The sequence below is a fragment of the Neolamprologus brichardi genome, chromosome 18 (assembly GCF_056152115.1).
Source record: "Neolamprologus brichardi isolate AB-2024 chromosome 18, ASM5615211v1, whole genome shotgun sequence".
NCBI lineage: Eukaryota > Metazoa > Chordata > Actinopteri > Cichliformes > Cichlidae > Neolamprologus > Neolamprologus brichardi.
Window position 1 is genome coordinate 4,946,091 of NC_142121.1, and position 17,341 is coordinate 4,963,431.

General features: G+C 46.6%; 21 non-coding genes and 1 pseudogene across 21 annotated transcripts; all 22 read right to left on the reverse strand.

Moving 5' to 3' along the window:
• Window positions 1-4,790: 4,790 nt before the first annotated feature.
• Window positions 4,791-4,954, reverse strand: LOC148097374 (U1 spliceosomal RNA). Its single transcript, XR_015716929.1, has one exon. It is a non-coding gene; the product is annotated as a U1 spliceosomal RNA (small nuclear RNA).
• A 175-nt stretch (window positions 4,955-5,129) lies between these two features.
• Window positions 5,130-5,293, reverse strand: LOC148097375 (U1 spliceosomal RNA). The gene has a single exon (XR_015716930.1). It is a non-coding gene; the product is annotated as a U1 spliceosomal RNA (small nuclear RNA).
• Window positions 5,294-5,468: 175 nt separating this feature from the next.
• LOC148097376 (U1 spliceosomal RNA) lies at window positions 5,469-5,632 on the reverse strand. Its single transcript, XR_015716931.1, has one exon. It is a non-coding gene; the product is annotated as a U1 spliceosomal RNA (small nuclear RNA).
• A 175-nt stretch (window positions 5,633-5,807) lies between these two features.
• On the reverse strand, window positions 5,808-5,971 carry LOC148097377 (U1 spliceosomal RNA). The gene has a single exon (XR_015716933.1). It is a non-coding gene; the product is annotated as a U1 spliceosomal RNA (small nuclear RNA).
• A 175-nt stretch (window positions 5,972-6,146) lies between these two features.
• Window positions 6,147-6,310, reverse strand: LOC148097378 (U1 spliceosomal RNA). The gene has a single exon (XR_015716934.1). It is a non-coding gene; the product is annotated as a U1 spliceosomal RNA (small nuclear RNA).
• Window positions 6,311-6,485: 175 nt separating this feature from the next.
• LOC148097379 (U1 spliceosomal RNA) lies at window positions 6,486-6,649 on the reverse strand. The gene has a single exon (XR_015716935.1). It is a non-coding gene; the product is annotated as a U1 spliceosomal RNA (small nuclear RNA).
• Window positions 6,650-6,824: 175 nt separating this feature from the next.
• Window positions 6,825-6,988, reverse strand: LOC148097380 (U1 spliceosomal RNA). The gene has a single exon (XR_015716936.1). It is a non-coding gene; the product is annotated as a U1 spliceosomal RNA (small nuclear RNA).
• A 175-nt stretch (window positions 6,989-7,163) lies between these two features.
• On the reverse strand, window positions 7,164-7,327 carry LOC148097381 (U1 spliceosomal RNA). The gene has a single exon (XR_015716937.1). It is a non-coding gene; the product is annotated as a U1 spliceosomal RNA (small nuclear RNA).
• Window positions 7,328-7,502: 175 nt separating this feature from the next.
• Window positions 7,503-7,666, reverse strand: LOC148097382 (U1 spliceosomal RNA). The gene has a single exon (XR_015716938.1). It is a non-coding gene; the product is annotated as a U1 spliceosomal RNA (small nuclear RNA).
• A 175-nt stretch (window positions 7,667-7,841) lies between these two features.
• On the reverse strand, window positions 7,842-8,005 carry LOC148097383 (U1 spliceosomal RNA). Its single transcript, XR_015716939.1, has one exon. It is a non-coding gene; the product is annotated as a U1 spliceosomal RNA (small nuclear RNA).
• A 175-nt stretch (window positions 8,006-8,180) lies between these two features.
• Window positions 8,181-8,344, reverse strand: LOC148097384 (U1 spliceosomal RNA). Its single transcript, XR_015716940.1, has one exon. It is a non-coding gene; the product is annotated as a U1 spliceosomal RNA (small nuclear RNA).
• A 175-nt stretch (window positions 8,345-8,519) lies between these two features.
• LOC148097385 (U1 spliceosomal RNA) lies at window positions 8,520-8,655 on the reverse strand (annotated as a pseudogene).
• A 5,296-nt stretch (window positions 8,656-13,951) lies between these two features.
• On the reverse strand, window positions 13,952-14,115 carry LOC148097386 (U1 spliceosomal RNA). Its single transcript, XR_015716889.1, has one exon. It is a non-coding gene; the product is annotated as a U1 spliceosomal RNA (small nuclear RNA).
• Window positions 14,116-14,290: 175 nt separating this feature from the next.
• Window positions 14,291-14,454, reverse strand: LOC148097387 (U1 spliceosomal RNA). The gene has a single exon (XR_015716892.1). It is a non-coding gene; the product is annotated as a U1 spliceosomal RNA (small nuclear RNA).
• Window positions 14,455-14,629: 175 nt separating this feature from the next.
• LOC148097388 (U1 spliceosomal RNA) lies at window positions 14,630-14,793 on the reverse strand. Its single transcript, XR_015716941.1, has one exon. It is a non-coding gene; the product is annotated as a U1 spliceosomal RNA (small nuclear RNA).
• Window positions 14,794-14,968: 175 nt separating this feature from the next.
• On the reverse strand, window positions 14,969-15,132 carry LOC148097389 (U1 spliceosomal RNA). Its single transcript, XR_015716942.1, has one exon. It is a non-coding gene; the product is annotated as a U1 spliceosomal RNA (small nuclear RNA).
• A 175-nt stretch (window positions 15,133-15,307) lies between these two features.
• Window positions 15,308-15,471, reverse strand: LOC148097390 (U1 spliceosomal RNA). Its single transcript, XR_015716843.1, has one exon. It is a non-coding gene; the product is annotated as a U1 spliceosomal RNA (small nuclear RNA).
• Window positions 15,472-15,646: 175 nt separating this feature from the next.
• On the reverse strand, window positions 15,647-15,810 carry LOC148097391 (U1 spliceosomal RNA). The gene has a single exon (XR_015716944.1). It is a non-coding gene; the product is annotated as a U1 spliceosomal RNA (small nuclear RNA).
• Window positions 15,811-15,985: 175 nt separating this feature from the next.
• Window positions 15,986-16,149, reverse strand: LOC148097392 (U1 spliceosomal RNA). The gene has a single exon (XR_015716945.1). It is a non-coding gene; the product is annotated as a U1 spliceosomal RNA (small nuclear RNA).
• A 175-nt stretch (window positions 16,150-16,324) lies between these two features.
• On the reverse strand, window positions 16,325-16,488 carry LOC148097393 (U1 spliceosomal RNA). Its single transcript, XR_015716946.1, has one exon. It is a non-coding gene; the product is annotated as a U1 spliceosomal RNA (small nuclear RNA).
• Window positions 16,489-16,663: 175 nt separating this feature from the next.
• LOC148097394 (U1 spliceosomal RNA) lies at window positions 16,664-16,827 on the reverse strand. Its single transcript, XR_015716947.1, has one exon. It is a non-coding gene; the product is annotated as a U1 spliceosomal RNA (small nuclear RNA).
• Window positions 16,828-17,002: 175 nt separating this feature from the next.
• On the reverse strand, window positions 17,003-17,166 carry LOC148097395 (U1 spliceosomal RNA). The gene has a single exon (XR_015716948.1). It is a non-coding gene; the product is annotated as a U1 spliceosomal RNA (small nuclear RNA).
• Between the last annotated feature and the right edge of the window lie 175 nt (window positions 17,167-17,341).

The following is a 17,341-nucleotide window of genomic DNA, read 5'->3' on the forward strand; positions in this document are numbered from 1 at the left end:
CCCAAAATATATGTTTAATTGTCTCGTCTTCTCCACACCGCTTTCTTGGGCACTGTGCACTCCTCGTGCACTCCCTCTTTTTCAAAAAAGCCCTTGTCGGCAGACATTCTTGGGCAGCTTGCCACGCTAAGTCCTTATGAGAGTTTAGCAGAAATTTATTATTTACATTACCCCAAGCCATTTTTGTGTGGATTTCACGTAATTGTCCTATCGGTGACATACTAACTGTTGGGAACAATATATCCTCTATAGTTGCACGTGTTATCTCCTGGGATGTAATCTTAGTCGGAAACCGTTTTAACAAACGAATCGCTACTTTGTAAATTACAGGATATTGTTCAGAGAAGGGCACGTTAAGGGGGGGGCGCACACCCCACGCCTGTAACACTTTCCAACCCACCCAAAACCTTGTAAAATATGGCCAAATCTTATCTTTAGGGTCACTAAAACATGCCTTAAAAATTGGGGTGATAAACATGGCATTGCACTTGGACTCTATTTCTGGTACTGCTCTCCCCCCTTTCCCTACTGGCTTGTACATAATTTCTCTCTTTGCCCTCTCATGTTGACCTCCCCAAAGGAAATAAAACATGGCCTTCCTCAATGATATTAATATTTCGTAAGGGATTGGCAACGTCGTTGCCAAAAATGCTATAGAGGCCATTACTTCAGCTTTTAGCACCAGAACCTTACCTATAAAGGAGAGTTCCCTATCTTTCCAGTTCAACAGTTTCCCTTGTATTTTTTGTAATTTTGAATTCCAATTCTTAATTTGCATATTTTCTCCTATTTCCACCCCTAAAATTTTCAACGTTTCCGATTTTTCTTGCAATCCTCTTTTTTCTTTAATCTCCCGCCACTTAAAATAAATCACCTCACTCTTCTCTTTATTAATTTTCATCCCTGAAGCTGCTGAAAAAGCTTCACAAACTGCCAAACTTACTTCAATCGACTTATTGTCCGTAAGCAGCAGAGTTATATCATCCATATACATGGAAAATTTAATTTCCAACCCTCCGCTACCCGGTGGGGTCAACCCTTTAATTAGCTCATTAGTTCTTAATGCACACGCTAATGGCTCCATCACTAATATAAATAAGGTGGGAGATAACGGGCATCCCTGCCTTACTCCAGCTTTCACTGCAACTGTAGTAGTCTGTACACCATTCACATTCACAACACTACTACAACCAGAATACAACACCCGAATCCATCTCCGAAAAACTTCTCCAAATCCTAATTTATCTAGGACTTTCATCAGAAAGGCATGGCTGACGTTGTCAAAGGCTTTTTCTAAATCCAAGCTTAACCCACAAAGGGGGATATTCCGCTCATGGCTGTAAAGGTAGCTATCCCTTATAATCGCTAAACTATCCGTCATCTTACGTCCATGTATCCCACATGTTTGTTCCACTCCAACTAACTTAGGTACCACTGTCTGTAAACGAAAAAAAAGGGCTTTTGCTAAAATCTTGATATCTACCCCCAACAATGTCAGGGGTCTCCAATTTCTCAAATCTTTTTTAGAACCCTTTTTCCATAACAGGGAAATCACTCCTGTATTCATGGACGTTGACCATACACCTTTATCCCACGCTTCTTTATAAACCTTGCACAACAAAGAGCTAAGTTGTTCCCAAAAGGCCTGATAGTATTCCTTAGGTAAGCCATCCATACCTGGTGACTTGTTATCTTGCATACTTTCCATAGCTCTTGCGATTTCCTCTTGTGTTATAACTTCATCTAAATTTATACTATCTTCTGGATCCAATTTTTGTGTTAACTTAGAGAGAAAGGATTCTACAATCGCCTCATCAATATTTTGTTCTTTGTACAAGTTGGTATAAAAAGAATGTACTACCTTTAAAATTTCTTGGGTACTTTTCACTTCTTTCCCTTCTTCATTAATCAGGCTGACAATAGCAGGTTTAGATTTATACAATTTTTTAAAAAAATATCTCGTACATTTTTCATTTTCTTCCACATGTTTTACCCTACTCCGTATTAATACTCCCTTGCTTTTCTCATTTAAAACTACCATCATTTCTTTTTTCAGATTCATAATCTCTTCACTAACATCAAAGCCCAAATTCAGGAGGTTGTAAAACCTTTGTAATTTTGCTTGCTTTCTCAATAACCATTGTCTCCTCCTCTTTGCCCGCCTTTTCCCTTCAAGACTAAAAAATACTTGGGTCCTAATCTTTATACTCTCCCACCATTCCCCTACAGATTCATATAGTGGTTGTAGGGAGACCCATTGTTGTAATTTAAGTTTATACCTTCCCGTAACCTTCCCGTCCTTCAATAGATTCAGATTTAGTTTCCATGGCCCTGGGGCCGACTGAAAGGAAGATTGAATACTAAATCCACACATGACCTTATGGTGATCAGAAAAAGGTACTGGTTCCACTTTACATGACAGGGGTATTAAGCCTTCACTGGCAAACAAAAAATCAATCCGTGAAAAGGACTTATTATTAGACCAGGTATATCCTGGGTCTGACGGGTTAAGCAATCTAAACACGTCTTTCAAATTACCGTCTTTAATCAAATTATCTAATGCACAAGTACTTGAATCTTTCTTAACTGTTGAAGCCGCCCCCTGGATTCCACTTGTTTCTGGTGTACAATTAAAATCCCCACCCATTATTATCTGTCTTCTATTACAAAGAAAAGGTTGTAATATTTGAAATAATGCCGTCCGTTCTTTCAACTCTGTATGTCCATAGACATTAATAATCCTAAGCTTACTCCCATTTTTTTCTACATCTATACATAAAGCTCTTCCGTCCACCACTACCTCCACATTTTCTATGTTAATAGTTTTATTATTAATCAAAAGACCTACACCTGACATCCGGTTTTGGTTATCCCCTGACCAAAAGGATTGGCCATATGTCCATCGTTTTGCAAACTTTGTGTAATTGTCCATAAAGGGAAGGGCACATTCTTGAAGAAGGCAAATGTCCCCACCCGTTTCATGTAATACATTAAAGACAGATTGACACTTCACTGCATCATTCAACCCTCTTGTATTGATCGTCGATACATGAAAGGAGTTTATGTTATTACTAAATAGGGGGAATCTTTACACTCTGGCTTTTATTAATTAAGTCTCTTGCTATGGTTTTACCTTCTTCTTTTTCTTTTTCCGTGGGAGCCATACCGTAATCGGAGCACTCACATCATTACTTTCCTGCTGGCTTTCCTGAACAACTCCCTGGGTAGATATCTGTCTTTGTTCTTCAAGTACAGGTATTGACAAGGAGTCTATTTGGTCCTGAATTTCTGAATCCAAGTTCCCCGTAGACGACTCTGTTGAAGTGTTTATCTGTCGTTTTTGTGATGTCAGCGCTACAGTTACGTTTACTTGTGGTGACAATTCGGGAAGAATTGTTATGTTATCTTCAATGTCACAAGCTGGTAATGAAAACCCTCCCTCTTCTAGGTTGATAGTTTGGTTTGATTGCAACGCTGAAATCTCCGAAAACATGTAATCAAGCATGTCTCGGCACTCTTGGGATGTCGACGGCTGTGAAATGGTATGAATACCTGAGCAAACGGCCATCTCCTCCTGGGTCTCCTCCTGTGTCTTAGGCTCTGTTTCTATTTGAAATTCTTCCTTCTCCTCCGTCGTTAAGTCCTCATTGGTAATCACTTGGGAGGGGGGGGAGGGCACTTCAGCTTGTTCCCCACCCCAGCTGAAGGTCGTTTGATCCTCAACCTCTTCCTGCTGAAACTCATTGACTTGATTGTTAATCACATCTTCAACAGCTGGGAGACTTCCTCCAATTAAACTTGGTATCTCCTCTAATTGCTGTTGATACGTTCTTTTCGCTTTATTTGCGTAAGATTGGGGGCATGCCCTAAAGGTATGTCCTTCACCCCCGCAAAGATTACATTTCCGTGGGAAAGGACATTCAGTTGTAGTGTGCTCTTCACTGTTACAGTTTTTGCAGACTACATTTTCACACTCTGCGGCTAAATGGTCATTACCGCCACATTTACGGCATGTTTTTGGTTGCCCTGGGTAGAAAACATATCCTCTGATTGCCCCCAATTGAATAATTGGGGGCAGATGGATCAAATCACCAGAGGTCTCATCTCTATGCAGGTGGACGTAAAAACGATATGCTCCAGTTCTAATTCCGTCTTCGTCTTTTAAGTCCAAGCCTCTCTTCACCATACATTTGAAAGACAACCAGGTCGTAATGTCTTCCACTCTCAGATATTCAGAGTGCATAATTACTGTCACAGCTTTGGGCTCTCTACCAGATAACGGTGTCATTTTGATATTCTCGAGCTCAGGCCTAGTTTGTTTGAGTCTATTAAAGTTATTCAGACATGATTCGTAGAAAGTACTAGTGGCAAAAATCACCTCATAACTTTTCTTTCCCGGCAAGCCAAAGATATAGTCGATCTGCGTCGGTGAGAATCCCAACTCTTTCTGTATAACAATCCTGCTGAACTTTAGTCGGTCCATTTCGCAATTCCCTTGCATCTCAAAACGCACAGCGTTCCTCCTGGAACCTGTCATGTTAGCAGTCTTTGTCGCCATGGTGGGTGTGGGTGAACCACCTTCGTGATCATGGTATCTCCCCTGCCAGGTAAGTATGAGTTGCCAGCGTGGGAGACAGGGGTCCCCTTTCCACATGCAGCACTCTGGCTGATGGTGCCTAACACGCATAATGCCTGAATCCAAGGACGGTGAGCACGCCATCGCATTTTCTCCCAGTTCAAAGGGCGCACCGAGAGAAGAGCAGACACTCTTTGCTTTTGGACACAAGAGTGAGGGGAGAGCGCGAACGCAGTCCCCCACTACCACAAATTATGCAGTTGAGATTCCCGCATTTGGGGAATTCACAGGGGTCAGCACAACCGCAGTGCAATGGTTGAGCCTCGCCCTGGGTGAACCACCTTCGTGATCATGGTATCTCCCCTGCCAGGTAAGTATGAGTTGCCAGCGTGGGAGACAGGGGTCCCCTTTCCACATGCAGCACTCTGGCTGATGGTGCCTAACACGCATAATGCCTGAATCCAAGGACGGTGAGCACGCCATCGCATTTTCTCCCAGTTCAAAGGGCGCACCGAGAGAAGAGCAGACACTCTTTGCTTTTGGACACAAGAGTGAGGGGAGAGCGCGAACGCAGTCCCCCACTACCACAAATTATGCAGTTGAGATTCCCGCATTTGGGGAATTCACAGGGGTCAGCACAACCGCAGTGCAATGGTTGAGCCTCGCCCTGGGTGAACCACCTTCGTGATCATGGTATCTCCCCTGCCAGGTAAGTATGAGTTGCCAGCGTGGGAGACAGGGGTCCCCTTTCCACATGCAGCACTCTGGCTGATGGTGCCTAACACGCATAATGCCTGAATCCAAGGACGGTGAGCACGCCATCGCATTTTCTCCCAGTTCAAAGGGCGCACCGAGAGAAGAGCAGACACTCTTTGCTTTCGGACACAAGAGTGAGGGGAGAGCGCGAACGCAGTCCCCCACTACCACAAATTATGCAGTTGAGATTCCCGCATTTGGGGAATTCACAGGGGTCAGCACAACCGCAGTGCAATGGTTGAGCCTCGCCCTGGGTGAACCACCTTCGTGATCATGGTATCTCCCCTGCCAGGTAAGTATGAGTTGCCAGCGTGGGAGACAGGGGTCCCCTTTCCACATGCAGCACTCTGGCTGATGGTGCCTAACACGCATAATGCCTGAATCCAAGGACGGTGAGCACGCCATCGCATTTTCTCCCAGTTCAAAGGGCGCACCGAGAGAAGAGCAGACACTCTTTGCTTTTGGACACAAGAGTGAGGGGAGAGCGCGAACGCAGTCCCCCACTACCACAAATTATGCAGTTGAGATTCCCGCATTTGGGGAATTCACAGGGGTCAGCACAACCGCAGTGCAATGGTTGAGCCTCGCCCTGGGTGAACCACCTTCGTGATCATGGTATCTCCCCTGCCAGGTAAGTATGAGTTGCCAGCGTGGGAGACAGGGGTCCCCTTTCCACATGCAGCACTCTGGCTGATGGTGCCTAACACGCATAATGCCTGAATCCAAGGACGGTGAGCACGCCATCGCATTTTCTCCCAGTTCAAAGGGCGCACCGAGAGAATAGCAGACACTCTTTGCTTTTGGACACAAGAGTGAGGGGAGAGCGCGAACGCAGTCCCCCACTACCACAAATTATGCAGTTGAGATTCCCGCATTTGGGGAATTCACAGGGGTCAGCACAACCGCAGTGCAATGGTTGAGCCTCGCCCTGGGTGAACCACCTTCGTGATCATGGTATCTCCCCTGCCAGGTAAGTATGAGTTGCCAGCGTGGGAGACAGGGGTCCCCTTTCCACATGCAGCACTCTGGCTGATGGTGCCTAACACGCATAATGCCTGAATCCAAGGACGGTGAGCACGCCATCGCATTTTCTCCCAGTTCAAAGGGCGCACCGAGAGAAGAGCAGACACTCTTTGCTTTTGGACACAAGAGTGAGGGGAGAGCGCGAACGCAGTCCCCCACTACCACAAATTATGCAGTTGAGATTCCCGCATTTGGGGAATTCACAGGGGTCAGCACAACCGCAGTGCAATGGTTGAGCCTCGCCCTGGGTGAACCACCTTCGTGATCATGGTATCTCCCCTGCCAGGTAAGTATGAGTTGCCAGCGTGGGAGACAGGGGTCCCCTTTCCACATGCAGCACTCTGGCTGATGGTGCCTAACACGCATAATGCCTGAATCCAAGGACGGTGAGCACGCCATCGCATTTTCTCCCAGTTCAAAGGGCGCACCGAGAGAAGAGCAGACACTCTTTGCTTTTGGACACAAGAGTGAGGGGAGAGCGCGAACGCAGTCCCCCACTACCACAAATTATGCAGTTGAGATTCCCGCATTTGGGGAATTCACAGGGGTCAGCACAACCGCAGTGCAATGGTTGAGCCTCGCCCTGGGTGAACCACCTTCGTGATCATGGTATCTCCCCTGCCAGGTAAGTATGAGTTGCCAGCGTGGGAGACAGGGGTCCCCTTTCCACATGCAGCACTCTGGCTGATGGTGCCTAACACGCATAATGCCTGAATCCAAGGACGGTGAGCACGCCATCGCATTTTCTCCCAGTTCAAAGGGCGCACCGAGAGAAGAGCAGACACTCTTTGCTTTTGGACACAAGAGTGAGGGGAGAGCGCGAACGCAGTCCCCCACTACCACAAATTATGCAGTTGAGATTCCCGCATTTGGGGAATTCACAGGGGTCAGCACAACCGCAGTGCAATGGTTGAGCCTCGCCCTGGGTGAACCACCTTCGTGATCATGGTATCTCCCCTGCCAGGTAAGTATGAGTTGCCAGCGTGGGAGACAGGGGTCCCCTTTCCACATGCAGCACTCTGGCTGATGGTGCCTAACACGCATAATGCCTGAATCCAAGGACGGTGAGCACGCCATCGCATTTTCTCCCAGTTCAAAGGGCGCACCGAGAGAATAGCAGACACTCTTTGCTTTTGGACACAAGAGTGAGGGGAGAGCGCGAACGCAGTCCCCCACTACCACAAATTATGCAGTTGAGATTCCCGCATTTGGGGAATTCACAGGGGTCAGCACAACCGCAGTGCAATGGTTGAGCCTCGCCCTGGGTGAACCACCTTCGTGATCATGGTATCTCCCCTGCCAGGTAAGTATGAGTTGCCACCATGGGAGACAGGGGTCCCCTTTCCACATGCAGCACTCTGGCTGATGGTGCCTAACACGCATAATGCCTGAATCCAAGGACGGTGAGCACGCCATCGCATTTTCTCCCAGTTCAAAGGGCGCACCGAGAGAAGAGCAGACACTCTTTGCTTTTGGACACAAGAGTGAGGGGAGAGCGCGAACGCAGTCCCCCACTACCACAAATTATGCAGTTGAGATTCCCGCATTTGGGGAATTCACAGGGGTCAGCACAACCGCAGTGCAATGGTTGAGCCTCGCCCTGGGTGAACCACCTTCGTGATCATGGTATCTCCCCTGCCAGGTAAGTATGAGTTGCCAGCGTGGGAGACAGGGGTCCCCTTTCCACATGCAGCACTCTGGCTGATGGTGCCTAACACGCATAATGCCTGAATCCAAGGACGGTGAGCACGCCATCGCATTTTCTCCCAGTTCAAAGGGCGCACCGAGAGAAGAGCAGACACTCTTTGCTTTTGGACACAAGAGTGAGGGGAGAGCGCGAACGCAGTCCCCCACTACCACAAATTATGCAGTTGAGATTCCCGCATTTGGGGAATTCACAGGGGTCAGCACAACCGCAGTGCAATGGTTGAGCCTCGCCCTGGGTGAACCACCTTCGTGATCATGGTATCTCCCCTGCCAGGTAAGTATGAGTTGCCAGCGTGGGAGACAGGGGTCCCCTTTCCACATGCAGCACTCTGGCTGATGGTGCCTAACACGCATAATGCCTGAATCCAAGGACGGTGAGCACGCCATCGCATTTTCTCCCAGTTCAAAGGGCGCACCGAGAGAAGAGCAGACACTCTTTGCTTTTGGACACAAGAGTGAGGGGAGAGCGCGAACGCAGTCCCCCACTACCACAAATTATGCAGTTGAGATTCCCGCATTTGGGGAATTCACAGGGGTCAGCACAACCGCAGTGCAATGGTTGAGCCTCGCCCTGGGTGAACCAATTCAAATTTCAATTTTCAAAGAGTTTTATTGTTCAAAACCAAAATTACATCAATTCATTCATAAAAAATAAACAAAGATACATCGGAAATCAAAACCCAAATGGGGAAACCCACAAAGGGAAAAACAAAAACAAAAGGGGTCAAAACAATAACTATTACTCTCACATTATTTTACATACAAATGTTCAAATACTTTCTTGGTACTTTCCACATCTTTCTTTTGTTCTCTTCACTTTCCCCTAAGGAGATTCTTATAATATAATCCTTCAACAAACTAATCGTGCTGTTGATTACAACTCTTTCCGATATTTCATACTTTTTAAATACACAGATGTTTCTTGCTCTCCACAAAGCATCTTTTACACAATTCACCATTATCCACCAACATGTTTCCCCTTTCTCCAAAGTTGTTTTCAAAAAACCATACATTATAATTTCATATGTCAACTCTTCTTTACTTAGATCTTTCAACCATTGTCTTAATAGGCCCCACACTTTTTTTGCAAAGAAACATTCCCAAAATATATGTTTAATTGTCTCGTCTTCTCCACACCGCTTTCTTGGGCACTGTGCACTCCTCGTGCACTCCCTCTTTTTCAAAAAAGCCCTTGTCGGCAGACATTCTTGGGCAGCTTGCCACGCTAAGTCCTTATGAGAGTTTAGCAGAAATTTATTATTTACATTACCCCAAGCCATTTTTGTGTGGATTTCACGTAATTGTCCTATCGGTGACATACTAACTGTTGGGAACAATATATCCTCTATAGTTGCACGTGTTATCTCCTGGGATGTAATCTTAGTCGGAAACCGTTTTAACAAACGAATCGCTACTTTGTAAATTACAGGATATTGTTCAGAGAAGGGCACGTTAAGGGGGGGGCGCACACCCCACGCCTGTAACACTTTCCAACCCACCCAAAACCTTGTAAAATATGGCCAAATCTTATCTTTAGGGTCACTAAAACATGCCTTAAAAATTGGGGTGATAAACATGGCATTGCACTTGGACTCTATTTCTGGTACTGCTCTCCCCCCTTTCCCTACTGGCTTGTACATAATTTCTCTCTTTGCCCTCTCATGTTGACCTCCCCAAAGGAAATAAAACATGGCCTTCCTCAATGATATTAATATTTCGTAAGGGATTGGCAACGTCGTTGCCAAAAATGCTATAGAGGCCATTACTTCAGCTTTTAGCACCAGAACCTTACCTATAAAGGAGAGTTCCCTATCTTTCCAGTTCAACAGTTTCCCTTGTATTTTTTGTAATTTTGAATTCCAATTCTTAATTTGCATATTTTCTCCTATTTCCACCCCTAAAATTTTCAACGTTTCCGATTTTTCTTGCAATCCTCTTTTTTCTTTAATCTCCCGCCACATAAAATAAATCACCTCACTCTTCTCTTTATTAATTTTCATCCCTGAAGCTGCTGAAAAAGCTTCACAAACTGCCAAACTTACTTCAATCGACTTATTGTCCGTAAGCAGCAGAGTTATATCATCCATATACATGGAAAATTTAATTTCCAACCCTCCGCTACCCGGTGGGGTCAACCCTTTAATTAGCTCATTAGTTCTTAATGCACACGCTAATGGCTCCATCACTAATATAAATAAGGTGGGAGATAACGGGCATCCCTGCCTTACTCCAGCTTTCACTGCAACTGTAGTAGTCTGTACACCATTCACATTCACAACACTACTACAACCAGAATACAACACCCGAATCCATCTCCGAAAAACTTCTCCAAATCCTAATTTATCTAGGACTTTCATCAGAAAGGCATGGCTGACGTTGTCAAAGGCTTTTTCTAAATCCAAGCTTAACCCACAAAGGGGGATATTCCGCTCATGGCTGTAAAGGTAGCTATCCCTTATAATCGCTAAACTATCCGTCATCTTACGTCCATGTATCCCACATGTTTGTTCCACTCCAACTAACTTAGGTACCACTGTCTGTAAACGAAAAAAAAGGGCTTTTGCTAAAATCTTGATATCTACCCCCAACAATGTCAGGGGTCTCCAATTTCTCAAATCTTTTTTAGAACCCTTTTTCCATAACAGGGAAATCACTCCTGTATTCATGGACGTTGACCATACACCTTTATCCCACGCTTCTTTATAAACCTTGCACAACAAAGAGCTAAGTTGTTCCCAAAAGGCCTGATAGTATTCCTTAGGTAAGCCATCCATACCTGGTGACTTGTTATCTTGCATACTTTCCATAGCTCTTGCGATTTCCTCTTGTGTTATAACTTCATCTAAATTTATACTATCTTCTGGATCCAATTTTTGTGTTAACTTAGAGAGAAAGGATTCTACAATCGCCTCATCAATATTTTGTTCTTTGTACAAGTTGGTATAAAAAGAATGTACTACCTTTAAAATTTCTTGGGTACTTTTCACTTCTTTCCCTTCTTCATTAATCAGGCTGACAATAGCAGGTTTAGATTTATACAATTTTTTTAAAAAATATCTCGTACATTTTTCATTTTCTTCCACATGTTTTACCCTACTCCGTATTAATACTCCCTTGCTTTTCTCATTTAAAACTACCATCATTTCTTTTTTCAGATTCATAATCTCTTCACTAACATCAAAGCCCAAATTCAGGAGGTTGTAAAACCTTTGTAATTTTGCTTGCTTTCTCAATAACCATTGTCTCCTCCTCTTTGCCCGCCTTTTCCCTTCAAGACTAAAAAATACTTGGGTCCTAATCTTTATACTCTCCCACCATTCCCCTACAGATTCATATAGTGGTTGTAGGGAGACCCATTGTTGTAATTTAAGTTTATACCTTCCCGTAACCTTCCCGTCCTTCAATAGATTCAGATTTAGTTTCCATGGCCCTGGGGCCGACTGAAAGGAAGATTGAATACTAAATCCACACATGACCTTATGGTGATCAGAAAAAGGTACTGGTTCCACTTTACATGACAGGGGTATTAAGCCTTCACTGGCAAACAAAAAATCAATCCGTGAAAAGGACTTATTATTAGACCAGGTATATCCTGGGTCTGACGGGTTAAGCAATCTAAACACGTCTTTCAAATTACCGTCTTTAATCAAATTATCTAATGCACAAGTACTTGAATCTTTCTTAACTGTTGAAGCCGCCCCCTGGATTCCACTTGTTTCTGGTGTACAATTAAAATCCCCACCCATTATTATCTGTCTTCTATTACAAAGAAAAGGTTGTAATATTTGAAATAATGCCGTCCGTTCTTTCAACTCTGTATGTCCATAGACATTAATAATCCTAAGCTTACTCCCATTTTTTTCTACATCTATACATAAAGCTCTTCCGTCCACCACTACCTCCACATTTTCTATGTTAATAGTTTTATTATTAATCAAAAGACCTACACCTGACATCCGGTTTTGGTTATCCCCTGACCAAAAGGATTGGCCATATGTCCATCGTTTTGCAAACTTTGTGTAATTGTCCATAAAGGGAAGGGCACATTCTTGAAGAAGGCAAATGTCCCCACCCGTTTCATGTAATACATTAAAGACAGATTGACACTTCACTGCATCATTCAACCCTCTTGTATTGATCGTCGATACATGAAAGGAGTTTATGTTATTACTAAATAGGGGGAATCTTTACACTCTGGCTTTTATTAATTAAGTCTCTTGCTATGGTTTTACCTTCTTCTTTTTCTTTTTCCGTGGGAGCCATACCGTAATCGGAGCACTCACATCATTACTTTCCTGCTGGCTTTCCTGAACAACTCCCTGGGTAGATATCTGTCTTTGTTCTTCAAGTACAGGTATTGACAAGGAGTCTATTTGGTCCTGAATTTCTGAATCCAAGTTCCCCGTAGACGACTCTGTTGAAGTGTTTATCTGTCGTTTTTGTGATGTCAGCGCTACAGTTACGTTTACTTGTGGTGACAATTCGGGAAGAATTGTTATGTTATCTTCAATGTCACAAGCTGGTAATGAAAACCCTCCCTCTTCTAGGTTGATAGTTTGGTTTGATTGCAACGCTGAAATCTCCGAAAACATGTAATCAAGCATGTCTCGGCACTCTTGGGATGTCGACGGCTGTGAAATGGTATGAATACCTGAGCAAACGGCCATCTCCTCCTGGGTCTCCTCCTGTGTCTTAGGCTCTGTTTCTATTTGAAATTCTTCCTTCTCCTCCGTCGTTAAGTCCTCATTGGTAATCACTTGGGAGGGGGGGGAGGGCACTTCAGCTTGTTCCCCACCCCAGCTGAAGGTCGTTTGATCCTCAACCTCTTCCTGCTGAAACTCATTGACTTGATTGTTAATCACATCTTCAACAGCTGGGAGACTTCCTCCAATTAAACTTGGTATCTCCTCTAATTGCTGTTGATACGTTCTTTTCGCTTTATTTGCGTAAGATTGGGGGCATGCCCTAAAGGTATGTCCTTCACCCCCGCAAAGATTACATTTCCGTGGGAAAGGACATTCAGTTGTAGTGTGCTCTTCACTGTTACAGTTTTTGCAGACTACATTTTCACACTCTGCGGCTAAATGGTCATTACCGCCACATTTACGGCATGTTTTTGGTTGCCCTGGGTAGAAAACATATCCTCTGATTGCCCCCAATTGAATAATTGGGGGCAGATGGATCAAATCACCAGAGGTCTCATCTCTATGCAGGTGGACGTAAAAACGATATGCTCCAGTTCTAATTCCGTCTTCGTCTTTTAAGTCCAAGCCTCTCTTCACCATACATTTGAAAGACAACCAGGTCGTAATGTCTTCCACTCTCAGATATTCAGAGTGCATAATTACTGTCACAGCTTTGGGCTCTCTACCAGATAACGGTGTCATTTTGATATTCTCGAGCTCAGGCCTAGTTTGTTTGAGTCTATTAAAGTTATTCAGACATGATTCGTAGAAAGTACTAGTGGCAAAAATCACCTCATAACTTTTCTTTCCCGGCAAGCCAAAGATATAGTCGATCTGCGTCGGTGAGAATCCCAACTCTTTCTGTATAACAATCCTGCTGAACTTTAGTCGGTCCATTTCGCAATTCCCTTGCATCTCAAAACGCACAGCGTTCCTCCTGGAACCTGTCATGTTAGCAGTCTTTGTCGCCATGGTGGGTGTGGGTGAACCACCTTCGTGATCATGGTATTTCCCCTGCCAGGTAAGTATGAGTTGCCAGCGTGGGAGACAGGGGTCCCCTTTCCACATGCAGCACTCTGGCTGATGGTGCCTAACACGCATAATGCCTGAATCCAAGGACGGTGAGCACGCCATCGCATTTTCTCCCAGTTCAAAGGGCGCACCGAGAGAAGAGCAGACACTCTTTGCTTTTGGACACAAGAGTGAGGGGAGAGCGCGAACGCAGCCCCCCACTACCACAAATTATGCAGTTGAGATTCCCGCATTTGGGGAATTCACAGGGGTCAGCACAACCGCAGTGCAATGGTTGAGCCTCGCCCTGGGTGAACCACCTTCGTGATCATGGTATCTCCCCTGCCAGGTAAGTATGAGTTGCCAGCGTGGGAGACAGGGGTCCCCTTTCCACATGCAGCACTCTGGCTGATGGTGCCTAACACGCATAATGCCTGAATCCAAGGACGGTGAGCACGCCATCGCATTTTCTCCCAGTTCAAAGGGCGCACCGAGAGAAGAGCAGACACTCTTTGCTTTTGGACACAAGAGTGAGGGGAGAGCGCGAACGCAGTCCCCCACTACCACAAATTATGCAGTTGAGATTCCCGCATTTGGAGAATTCACAGGGGTCAGCACAACCGCAGTGCAATGGTTGAGCCTCGCCCTGGGTGAACCACCTTCGTGATCATGGTATCTCCCCTGCCAGGTAAGTATGAGTTGCCAGCGTGGGAGACAGGGGTCCCCTTTCCACATGCAGCACTCTGGCTGATGGTGCCTAACACGCATAATGCCTGAATCCAAGGACGGTGAGCACGCCATCGCATTTTCTCCCAGTTCAAAGGGCGCACCGAGAGAAGAGCAGACACTCTTTGCTTTTGGACACAAGAGTGAGGGGAGAGCGCGAACGCAGTCCCCCACTACCACAAATTATGCAGTTGAGATTCCCGCATTTGGGGAATTCACAGGGGTCAGCACAACCGCAGTGCAATGGTTGAGCCTCGCCCTGGGTGAACCACCTTCGTGATCATGGTATCTCCCCTGCCAGGTAAGTATGAGTTGCCAGCGTGGGAGACAGGGGTCCCCTTTCCACATGCAGCACTCTGGCTGATGGTGCCTAACACGCATAATGCCTGAATCCAAGGACGGTGAGCACGCCATCGCATTTTCTCCCAGTTCAAAGGGCGCACCGAGAGAAGAGCAGACACTCTTTGCTTTTGGACACATGTGTGAGGGGAGAGCGCGAACGCAGTCCCCCACTACCACAAATTATGCAGTTGAGATTCCCGCATTTGGGGAATTCACAGGGGTCAGCACAACCGCAGTGCAATGGTTGAGCCTCGCCCTGGGTGAACCACCTTCGTGATCATGGTATCTCCCCTGCCAGGTAAGTATGAGTTGCCACCAGGGGAGACAGGGGTCCCCTTTCCACATGCAGCACTCTGGCTGATGGTGCCTAACACGCATAATGCCTGAATCCAAGGACGGTGAGCACGCCATCGCATTTTCTCCCAGTTCAAAGGGCGCACCGAGAGAAGAGCAGACACTCTTTGCTTTTGGACACAAGAGTGAGGGGAGAGCGCGAACGCAGTCCCCCACTACCACAAATTATGCAGTTGAGATTCCCGCATTTGGGGAATTCACAGGGGTCAGCACAACCGCAGTGCAATGGTTGAGCCTCGCCCTGGGAGAACCACCTTCGTGATCATGGTATCTCCCCTGCCAGGTAAGTATGAGTTGCCAGCGTGGGAGACAGGGGTCCCCTTTCCACATGCAGCACTCTGGCTGATGGTGCCTAACACGCATAATGCCTGAATCCAAGGACGGTGAGCACGCCATCGCATTTTCTCCCAGTTCAAAGGGCGCACCGAGAGAAGAGCAGACACTCTTTGCTTTTGGACACAAGAGTGAGGGGAGAGCGCGAACGCAGTCCCCCACTACCACAAATTATGCAGTTGAGATTCCCGCATTTGGGGAATTCACAGGGGTCAGCACAACCGCAGTGCAATGGTTGAGCCTCGCCCTGGGTGAACCACCTTCGTGATCATGGTATCTCCCCTGCCAGGTAAGTATGAGTTGCCAGCGTGGGAGACAGGGGTCCCCTTTCCACATGCAGCACTCTGGCTGATGGTGCCTAACACGCATAATGCCTGAATCCAAGGACGGTGAGCACGCCATCGCATTTTCTCCCAGTTCAAAGGGCGCACCGAGAGAAGAGCAGACACTCTTTGCTTTTGGACACAAGAGTGAGGGGAGAGCGCGAACGCAGTCCCCCACTACCACAAATTATGCAGTTGAGATTCCCGCATTTGGGGAATTCACAGGGGTCAGCACAACCGCAGTGCAATGGTTGAGCCTCGCCCTGGGTGAACCACCTTCGTGATCATGGTATCTCCCCTGCCAGGTAAGTATGAGTTGCCAGCGTGGGAGACAGGGGTCCCCTTTCCACATGCAGCACTCTGGCTGATGGTGCCTAACACGCATAATGCCTGAATCCAAGGACGGTGAGCACGCCATCGCATTTTCTCCCAGTTCAAAGGGCGCACCGAGAGAATAGCAGACACTCTTTGCTTTTGGACACAAGAGTGAGGGGAGAGCGCGAACGCAGTCCCCCACTACCACAAATTATGCAGTTGAGATTCCCGCATTTGGGGAATTCACAGGGGTCAGCACAACCGCAGTGCAATGGTTGAGCCTCGCCCTGGGTGAACCACCTTCGTGATCATGGTATCTCCCCTGCCAGGTAAGTATGAGTTGCCAGCGTGGGAGACAGGGGTCCCCTTTCCACATGCAGCACTCTGGCTGATGGTGCCTAACACGCATAATGCCTGAATCCAAGGACGGTGAGCACGCCATCGCATTTTCTCCCAGTTCAAAGGGCGCACAGAGAGAAGAGCAGACACTCTTTGCTTTTGGACACAAGAGTGAGGGGAGAGCGCGAACGCAGTCCCCCACTACCACAAATTATGCAGTTGAGATTCCCGCATTTGGGGAATTCACAGGGGTCAGCACAACCGCAGTGCAATGGTTGAGCCTCGCCCTGGGTGAACCACCTTCGTGATCATGGTATCTCCCCTGCCAGGTAAGTATGAGTTGCCAGCGTGGGAGACAGGGGTCCCCTTTCCACATGCAGCACTCTGGCTGATGGTGCCTAACATGCATAATGCTTGAATCCAAGGACGGTGAGCACGCCATCGCATTTTCTCCCAGTTCAAAGGGCGCACCGAGAGAAGAGCAGACACTCTTTGCTTTTGGACACAAGAGTGAGGGGAGAGCGCGAACGCAGTCCCCCACTACCACAAATTATGCAGTTGAGATTCCCGCATTTGGGGAATTCACAGGGGTCAGCACAACCGCAGTGCAATGGTTGAGCCTCGCCCTGGGTGAACCACCTTCGTGATCATGGTATCTCCCCTGCCAGGTAAGTATGAGTTGCCAGCGTGGGAGACAGGGGTCCCCTTTCCACATGCAGCACTCTGGCTGATGGTGCCTAACACGCATAATGCCTGAATCCAAGGACGGTGAGCACGCCATCGCATTTTCTCCCAGTTCAAAGGGCGCACCGAGAGAAGAGCAGACACTCTTTGCTTTTGGACACAAGAGT